The sequence below is a fragment of the Salvelinus fontinalis genome, unplaced genomic scaffold (genome assembly GCF_029448725.1).
Source record: "Salvelinus fontinalis isolate EN_2023a unplaced genomic scaffold, ASM2944872v1 scaffold_0101, whole genome shotgun sequence".
Taxonomy (NCBI): Eukaryota; Metazoa; Chordata; class Actinopteri; order Salmoniformes; family Salmonidae; genus Salvelinus; species Salvelinus fontinalis.
Window position 1 is genome coordinate 102730 of NW_026600310.1, and position 9702 is coordinate 112431.

General features: G+C 47.2%; 2 protein-coding genes across 2 annotated transcripts in view; one reads left to right on the plus strand and one right to left on the minus strand.

Moving 5' to 3' along the window:
* Positions 1 to 9702, minus strand: part of LOC129843263 (dedicator of cytokinesis protein 1-like) — a 278497-nt gene that overhangs the window by 31763 nt on the left and 237032 nt on the right. The window lies entirely within an intron of this gene.
* The window catches only part of LOC129843262 (inhibitory synaptic factor 2A), a 78287-nt gene continuing 76293 nt past the window's right edge, over positions 7709 to 9702 (plus strand). The window contains exon 1 of the mRNA XM_055911882.1: positions 7709 to 8801. The gene's annotated coding sequence lies outside the window, so the exon portion shown is untranslated. The remainder of the gene's footprint in view (positions 8802 to 9702) is intronic.

Here is a 9702-nt window from a genome sequence, read left to right on the forward strand (position 1 = left end):
TCAACATTCAAGCAGCACTGAAGCATCAATGAGAGCACCAGCTGTTCTGGACGACTATGTGTTAAAACTCTCTGTAGCCAATGTGAGCAAGACCTTTAAAACAGGTCAACATTCACAAGGCCGCAGGGCCAGATGGATAACCAGGATGTGTACTCAGAGCATGCGCTGACCAACTGGCAAGTGTCTTCACTGACATTTTCAACCTGTCCCTGTCTGAGTCTAATACCAACATGTTTCAAGCAGACCACCAAAGTCCCTGTGTCCAAGAACATTAAGGTAACCTGCCAAAATTACTACCGACGTCTGTAACCATGTAATGCTTTGAAAGGCTGATCATGGCTCACATCAACACCATCATCCCAGAAACCCTAGACCCACTCAATTTGCATACCACACCAACAGATCCACAGATGATGCAATCTATATTGTACTCCACACTGCCCTTTCCCACCCGGACAAAAGGAACACCTATGTGAGAATGCTATTCATTGACTACAGATCAGTGTTCATCACCATAGTGCCCTCAAAGCTCATCACTAAGCTAAGGACCCTGGGACTAAACACCTCCCTCTGTAACTGGATCCTGGACTTCCAGATGGCCCACCCCCAGGTGGTAAGGGTAGGTAACAACACATCCACCACACTGATCCTCAACACGGGGGCCCCTCAGGGGTGCGTGCTCAGGTTGAGGTTGAGAGCTTCAAGTTCCTTGGTCTCCACATCACCAACAAACTAACATGGTCCAAGCACACCAAGGCAGCCGTGAAGAGGGCACGACAAAACCTATTCCTCCTCAGGAGACTCAGATCCTCAAAAGGTTCTGCAGCTGCACCATCGAGAGCATCCTGACGGGTTGCATCAATGCCTAGTATGGCAACAGTTCGGCCTCCGACCGCAAGGCACTATAGAGGGTACTGCGTATGGCCCAGTACTTCACCGGCGCCAAGCTTCCTGCCATCCAGAGCCTCTAGACTCTCAGACCATGAGAAACAAGATTCCCATTTCGAATGAAACCAAGATTGAACTCTTTGGCCTGAATGCCTAGTGTCACGCCTGAAGGAAACCTGGCACCATCCCTACGGTGAAGCATGGTGGTGGCAGCAACCTGCTGTGGGGATATTTTTCAGCAGTAGGGACTTGGGGAATACACAGGAGTGGCTTCTGGACAAGTTTCTGAATGTCCTTGAGTTGCCAAGCCAGACACCGGACTAGAACCCGATCTAACATCTCTGGAGAGACCTGAAAATAGCTGTGCAGCAACGCTCCCCATCCAACCTGACAGAGCTTGAGAGGATCTGCAGAGAAGAATGGGAGAAACTCCCCAAATACAGGTGTGCCAAGCTTGACGCGTTATTCCTAAAAAGACTTGAGGCTGTAATCGCTGCCAAAGGTGCTTCAACAAAGTACTGGGTAAAGGGTCTCAATACTTATTTAAATGTGAGTTTTTTTTTACATTTGCAAAAATTTCTAAAAAACAGTTTTTGCTTTGTCATTATGGGGTATTGTGATGTCATTATGGGGTATTGTGATGTCATTATGGGGTATTGTGATGTCATTATGGGGTATTGTGATGTCATTATGGGGTATTGTGATGTCATTATGGGGTATTGTGATGTCATTATGGGGTATTGTGATGTCATTATGGGGTATTGTTCGTATATGGATTGAATATTTTTCTTCTCTGTAATGTATTATTTTGTTGTTGAAAAAGTCAAGGTGTCTGAATACTTTGCAAATGCACTGTATATAACATATATTTTAATGCTGAAATCCTCATATTAAACACCAATGGTATTCACTATGTTGATGGTTTGTATTCAGGATATTGTTTAACAGCTTTGTCATAAAATGATTTTAACAAATGATATGATATATATATATATATATATATAAGGCCACACAGAGGGCCAGAGATAATTACAGACACCTGTAATAATCTGAAGTAACCCCAAAAGGACACTAGATTTAATCTGATAATAACTTTTTGTACCAGTAATATAACGTCCCTTTGCAACCCTATGAGCAGCTAACAACTTTGTTTTTGGACTGCCGACTACGCCAAAAAAATAAATAAATCAAATGTCATATTGTCTACAATAATACCAACTGAGGCTGGAAGCAACATTATTGGCTTCATTCATGTCATATTGACCCGGACATAGATTTCAACAAACACAATTCATCCAATCAACATCCATCTCAATGTGACTGTGTGTGTGTGAGGGCAGAAATGAGACAGAGATCTGTATGGAAATGAAAAATGGGGATTAGGGAGCTGGTCCAATCCATCATCCTCCTCTCTCTCTCTCACCGTGGGCCAGATCATCCGTCTCACTCTAACTCCTGACAGCAGGGGAGAATAATTGATGTTTGCTCTCATACCAAATGGGAGTCCCCATAAACAAAGCAATGTTTTAAGGCTTTAATTGGGCCGACAGGGACGGTGTTCGCTCCGCTAGAGACTTCTGAGAGACAAGAGAGACATAGAGGGACCCAGGAGGGACCCAGGAGGGACCCAGGAGGAGTGAAGCAGTGGAGAGGAGAGGGGCAGGAGAGGGGCTAGAGGTAGAGGTGGGAGAGGTAAAGGGACAGGGAGAGAGGCAGATGTAGACAGGGAGAGGAGGTGAGGTAGAAGCAGAGAAGCAGGGGACTGTAACATCTCTCATGCCTCATATGTCTTGGTTAGAGGCCAGACTGTAAGAGATAAGGCTGCTGGATCCATCTTAAAGAAAGACCTGCTTCAGAAAATGTATTAAATGGTGACGACGGAGGGCTGATTGATCTGTGATTGATGGAAAAAGCTGAACACGTCTCCTGTATAAAGACGGTACCATCAGTTCTACTGAGGCATTTTAGAGATCTGAAAATACTAACGCAGAGAGAGGAAGGGAGAAGTGCTATAAGAGCTTTACAACAGGCATTAGTACAGTATGCTGGGCAGAGAGACATCGACTGAAGATATGGAACATATATATCGCCATGTACAGTGAGTACAGTATGCTGGGCAGAGAGACTTCAACTGAAGAGAAGGAACAGAGATGTCTCTATTTACAGTGAGTACAGTATGCTGGGCAGAGAGACTTCAACTGAAGAGAAGGAACAGAGATGTCTCTATTTACAGTGAGTACAGTATGCTGGGCAGAGAGACATCAACTGAAGAGATGGAACAGATATATCTCTATTTACAGTGAGTACAGTATGCTGGGCAGAGAGACATCAACTGAAGAGATGGAACAGCTATGTCTCCATTTACAGTGAGTACAGTATGCTGGGCAGAGAGACATCATCTAAAGATATGAAACAGATATATCTGTATTTACAGTGAGTACAGCATGCTGGGCAGAGAGACATCACCTAAAGAGATGGAACAGAGATATCTGTATTTACAGTGAGTACACCTGTAGTTATACGTTTATAGTATACGCCTCAGAAACAATTAAAGAAATAAACAATTCCAATGATGTGTACCGTAGCTGCTTTGATCTCTCTCTATCAGCCAACATGACCTGTGACCCTCAGAGACGACCTGGTCACATCTCATCTCAGTAGCTAATCCAACATGAACTGTGACCCTCAGAGACACAGAGAGGACCTGGTCACATCTCCTCATCTCACTAGCTAAGCCAACATGACCTGTGCCCCTCAGAGACACAGAGAGGACCTGATCACATCTCCTCATCTCACTAGCTAAGCTAACATGACCTGTGACCCTCAGAGATGACCTGATCACATCTCCTCATCTCACTAGCTAAGCCAACATGACCTGTGACCCTCAGAGACACAGAGAGGACCTGATCACATCTCCTCATCTCACTAGCTAAGCCAACATGACATGTGACCCTCAGAGACGACCTGATCACATCTCCTCATCTCACTAGCTAGGCCAACATGACCTGTGACCCTCAGAGACACAGAGAGGACCTGATCACATCTCCTCATCTCACTAGCTAAGCCAACATGACCTGTGACCCTCAGAGACACAGAGAGGACCTGATCACATCTCCTCATCTCACTAGCTAAGCCAACATGACCTGTGACCCTCAGAGACACAGAGAGGACCTGATCACATCTCCTCATCTCACTAGCTAAGCCAACATGACCTGTGACCCTCAGAGACACAGAGAGGACCTGATCACATCTCCTCATCTCACTAGCTAAGCTAACATGACCTGTGACCCTCAGAGACGACCTGATCACATCTCCTCATCTCACTAGCTAAGCCAACATGACCTGTGCCCCTCAGAGACACAGAGAGGACCTGATCACATCTCATCTCACTAGCTAAGCCAACATGACCTGTGACCCTCAGAGACAGAAATGATAAACACCCACACAGAGACAGGAACTGGAAAGGAATACTGGAGATTGTACGAGTCATTGTGCTTTTGATTGGCTGCAGTGAAAACAGTATGTGTGTGTGTGTGTGTGGGTTTCTTTTTGTGTGTGAGGTTCATTATGAGTATCGCACCTTACTCAATCTCAATTTCCTCAACTCCTCCTGGCTGTGTTCAGTGTGAGTGAGAGATATTCCATTATGTTATTAGTTGAGAAGAGAAATGATTGTCTCGAGTCCTCTCCACCCTCAGCCGTGTCTCAGGGGCTTGTTAACTACACCGACTGCTCAGTTTGGACGGGCGGCCATCTCTAGTTAGAGTCTTGGTGGTTCCAAACGTCTTCCATTTTAGAATGATGGAGGCCACTGTGTTCTTGGGGATCTTCAATGATGCAGAAATGTGTTGGTACCCTTCCCCAGATCTGTGCCTCGATACAATCCTGTCTCGGTGCTCTACGGACAATTCCTTCAACCTCCTGGCTTGGTTTTTGCTCTGACATGCACTGTCAACTGTGGGACCTTACATAGACAGATGTGTGCCTTTCCAAATCATGTCCAATTAAATGGATTTACCACAGTTGGACTCCAATCAAGTTGAAGAAACATCTCAAGGATGATCAATGGAAACAAGATGCACCTGAGATCAATTTAGAGTCTCATAGCAAAGGCTCTGAATACTTATGTATTTTTTTTTATATACATTAGCAAATATTTCTAAAAAGCTGTTTCCACTTGGCCATTATGGGGTATTGTGATGTCATTATGGGGTATTGTGATGTCATTATGGGGTATTGTGATGTCATTATGGGGTATTGTGATGTCATTATGGGGTATTGTGTGTAGATTTTTGAGGTAAAGCATTGATTGAATCCATGTTAGAATAAGTCTGTAACGTAACAGAATGTGGGACAGGGTCTGAATACTTTGTGAATGAACTGTAGAATGTGTTTACATGGTGGTTGTGCTCCAATGGTTGACCTCTTAATGTGGTCACATGGTGGTTGTGCTCCAATGGCTGACCTCTTAATGTGGTCACATGGTGGTTGTGCTCCAATGGCTGACCTCTTAATATGCTCCAATGGTTGACCAATGGTTCACCAATCTTGCTCCTCTCTCTCTGCGTCTCTCTCTCTGTGCATCTCTCTCTCTCTCTGCATCTCTCTCTCTCTCTCTCTCTCTCTCTCTCTCTGCATCTCTCTCTCTCTCTGCGTCTCTCTCTCTGCGTCTCTCTCTCTGCGTCTCTCTCTCTCGCTCTCTCTCTCACTCTCTCCGTATCTCTCTCCGTATCTCTCTCTCACTCTCCGTATATCTCTCTCACTCTCCGTATCTCTCTCTCGCTCTCTCCGTATCTCTCTCTCGCTCTCTCCGTATCTCTCTCTCGCTCTCTCCGTATCTCTCTCTCGCTCTCTTCGTATCTCTCTCTCCGTATCTCTCTCTCCGTATCTCTCTCTCTCCGTATCTCTCTCTCTCCGTATCTCTCTCTCTCCGTATCTCTCTCTCTCCGTATCTCTCTCTCTCCGTATCTCTCTCTCTCCGTATCTCTCTCTCTCCGTATCTCTCTCTCTCCGTATCTCTCTCTCTCCGTATCTCTCTCTCTCCGTATCTCTCTCTCTCCGTATCTCTCTCTCTCCGTATCTCTCTCTCTCCGTATCTCTCTCTCTCCGTATCTCTCTCTCTCCGTATCTCTCTCTCTGTATCTCTCTCTCTGTATCTCTCTCTCTGTATCTCTCTCTCTGTATCTCTCTCTCTGTATCTCTCTCTCTGTATCTCTCTCTCTGTATCTCTCTCTCTGTATCTCTCTCTCTGTATCTCTCTCTCTGTATCTCTCTCTCTGTATCTCTCTCTCTGTATCTCTCTCTCTGTATCTCTCTCTCTGTATCTCTCTCTCTGTATCTCTCTCTCTGTATCTCTCTCTCTGTATCTCTCTCTCTGTATCTCTCTCTCTGTATCTCTCTCTCTGTATCTCTCTCTCCGTATCTCTCTCTCTCTCTCTCTCTCTCTCTCTCTCTCTCTCTCTCTCTTGCTCTCTGTATCTCTCTCTCTCTCTCTCCGTACCTCTCTCACTCTCCGTATCTCTCTCTCACTCTCTGTATCTCTCTCTCACTCTCCGTACCTCTCTCTCACTCTCCGTACCTCTCTCTCACTCTCCGTATCTCTCTCTCTCTCTCTCCGTATCTCTCTCTCACTCTCCGTACCTCTCTCTCTCACTCTCCGTACCTCTCTCTCTCACTCTCCGTACCTCTCTCTCTCACTCTCCGTATCTCTCTCTCTCACTCTCCGTATCTCTCTCTCTCTCTCTCCGTATCTCTCTCTCTCTCTCTCCGTACCTCTCTCTCTCACTCTCCGTACCTCTCTCTCTCACTCTCCGTACCTCTCTCTCTCACTCTCCGTACCTCTCTCTCTCTCTCTCCGTATCTCTCTCTAGCGCTCAGTATCTCTCTCTCGCTCTCTCGGTATCTCTCTCTCGCTCTCTCGGTATCTCTCTCTCGCTCTCTCAGTATCTCTCTCTCGCTCTCTCGGTATCTCTCTCTCTCTCTCTCCGTATCTCTCTCTCGCTCTCTCGGTATCTCTCTCTCTCTCTCTCTGTATCTCTCTCTCGCTCTCTCGGTATCTCTCTCTCGCTCTCTCAGTATCTCTCTCTCGCTCTCTCGGTATCTCTCTCTCTCTCTCTCCGTATCTCTCTCTCGCTCTCTCGGTATCTCTCTCTCGCTCTCTCCGTATCTCTCTCTCGCTCTCTCGGTATCTCTCTCTCGCTCTCTCCGTATCTCTCTCTCACTCTCCGTATCTCTCTCTCGCTCTCTCGGTATCTCTCTCTCGCTCTCTCCGTATCTCTCTCTCGCTCTCCGTACCTCTCTCTCGCTCTCCATATCTCTCTCACACTCTCCGTACCTCTCTCTCTCCTTACCTCTCTCTCCGTACCTCTCTCTCTCACTCTCCGCATATCTCTCTCCGCTCTCTCCGTATCTCTCTCTCACTCTTCGTACCTCTCTCTCACTCTCCGTATCTCTCTCTCGCTCTCTTTGTATCTCTCTCTCTCTCTCTCTCTCCGTACCTCTCTCTCACTTTCCGTACCTCTCCCTCGCTCTCTCCGTATATCTCTCTCACTCTCCGTACCTCTCTCTCACTCTCCGTATCTCTCTCTCGCTCTCTCCGTATCTATATCTCTCACTCTCCATATCTCTCTCTCGCTCTCTCCGTATCTCTCTCTCACTCTCCGTACCTCTCTCACTCTCTCTGTACATCTCTCTCACTCCCCATATCTCTCTCTCGCTCTCTCCGTATCTCTCTCTCTCTGTATCTCTCTCTCGCTCTCTCCGTACCTCTCTCACGCTCTCCGTACCTCTCTCACGCTCTCTCCGTATCTCTCTCTCGCTCTCTCCGTATCTCTCTCTCTGTACCACTCTCTCACTCTCCGTACCTCTCTCTCACTCTCCGTACCTCTCTCTCACTCTCCGTACCTCTCTCGCTCTCTCCGTACCTCTCTCCGTATCTCTCTCTCGATATCCGTATCTCTCTCTCTCCGTATCTCTCTCTCTCTCCGTACCTCTCTCTCTCTCTCCGTACCTCTCTCTCGCTCTCCGTATCTCTCTCTCTCTCCGTATCTCTCTCTCACGCTCTCCGTACCTCTCTCTCACGGTCTCTGACTGTCTCTCTCTCACTCTCTGTATCTCTCTCTCTCAGCACCCCTCCTCCCTTCCCATCCCCCCTCTTCCCTATTCTCTCATCCCCATCTCGTGCTCCCTCCAACTCTCCCTCACAGTCTCTCTCTCTCTCTCTCTCTCTCTCTCTCTCTCTCCACACAGATAGAGTGAGAGATGAGCTGCAGTGGCAGTAAAGGAGATATTCTCTGTGTGCTGAGTGTCTGCTATCTGAGCGCTCCGGACTTTCAGTGTGTGTGTCGGTGAGCCAGCGAGCGCCCCGGACGTTCAGTGTGTGTGTGTCGATCAGCCAGCGAGCGCCCCGGACTTTCAGTTTGTGTGTCGGTGAGCCAGCGAGCGCCCCGGACTTTGTGTGTGTGTCTGTCGGTGAGCCAGCGAGCGCCCCGGACGTTCAGTGTGTGTGTGTCGGTGAGCCAGCGAGCGCCCCGGACTTTCAGCGTGTGTGTGTCGGTGAGCCAGCGAGCGCCCCGGACTTTCAGCGTGTGTGAGCCGCTCTCTGCTTTACTGAGTGAGAAGGAGAGAAGGAGGAGCAGAAAAGGGGGAGTACCTGATTCCAGTCTTGTTCGCTGTGGGCTTAGAGGAAAAGGGGACCGTTCTCTCTCTACTGGTACGACGGCAGCAAACAGCCAATGTGCCTCAACTATAGGAACTATACAACGACTGCCCTGCCGGGGACTCTGGTCCTGCGTACGTCTACCATGGCATAGCCTTCTCCCAGGGAGACTAACCCACGAACAGACATGCACAGTGGGCACTAGCAGGGATCTATGCTGCTGTCAGGTCCTGTTCGTCAGTGATTTACCACGGAGGTGAGTCGCACGGGCTCTTTTCATATCTCAGTTAAACCCGCTAGATACAGAGGATTGTTCAGATACCTCTGGATGGAAGAGGATGGGTCTGAAATTAGTGTTGGGTAGAGAATAAGATACGGGGAACTACAGAGAATAAGATATGGGGGAACTACAGAGAATAAGATATGGGGGAACTACAGAGAATAAGATATGGGGGAACTACAGGGAATAAGATATGGGGAACTACAGGGAATAAGATATGGGGGACTACAGAGAATAAGATATGGGGGACTACAGAGAATAAGATATGGGGGACTACAGAGAATAAGATATGGGGGACTACAGAGAATAAGATACGGGGGACTACAGAGAATAAGATACGGGGGACTACAGAGAATAAGATATGGGGGACTACAGAGAATAAGATATGGGGAACTACAGAGAATAAGATATGGGGGACTACAGAGAATAAGATATGGGGGACTACAGAGAATAAGATATGGGGGACTACAGAGAATAAGATACGGGGGACTACAGAGAATAAGATATGGGGGACTACAGAGAATAAGATATGGGGAACTACAGAGAATAAGATATGGGGGACTACAGAGAATAAGATATGGGGGACTACAGAGAATAAGATATGGGGGACTACAGAGAATAAGATATGGGGGAACTACAGAGAATAAGATATGGGGAACTACAGAGAATAAGATATGGGGGACTACAGAGAATAAGATATGGGGGAACTACAGAGAATAAGATATGGGGGAACTACAGAGAATAAGATATGGGGAACTACAGAGAATAAGATATGGGGGACTACAGAGAATAAGATATGGGGGAACTACAGAGAATAAGATATGGGGGAACTACAGAGAATAAGATATGGGGGACTACAGAGAATAAGATACGGGGG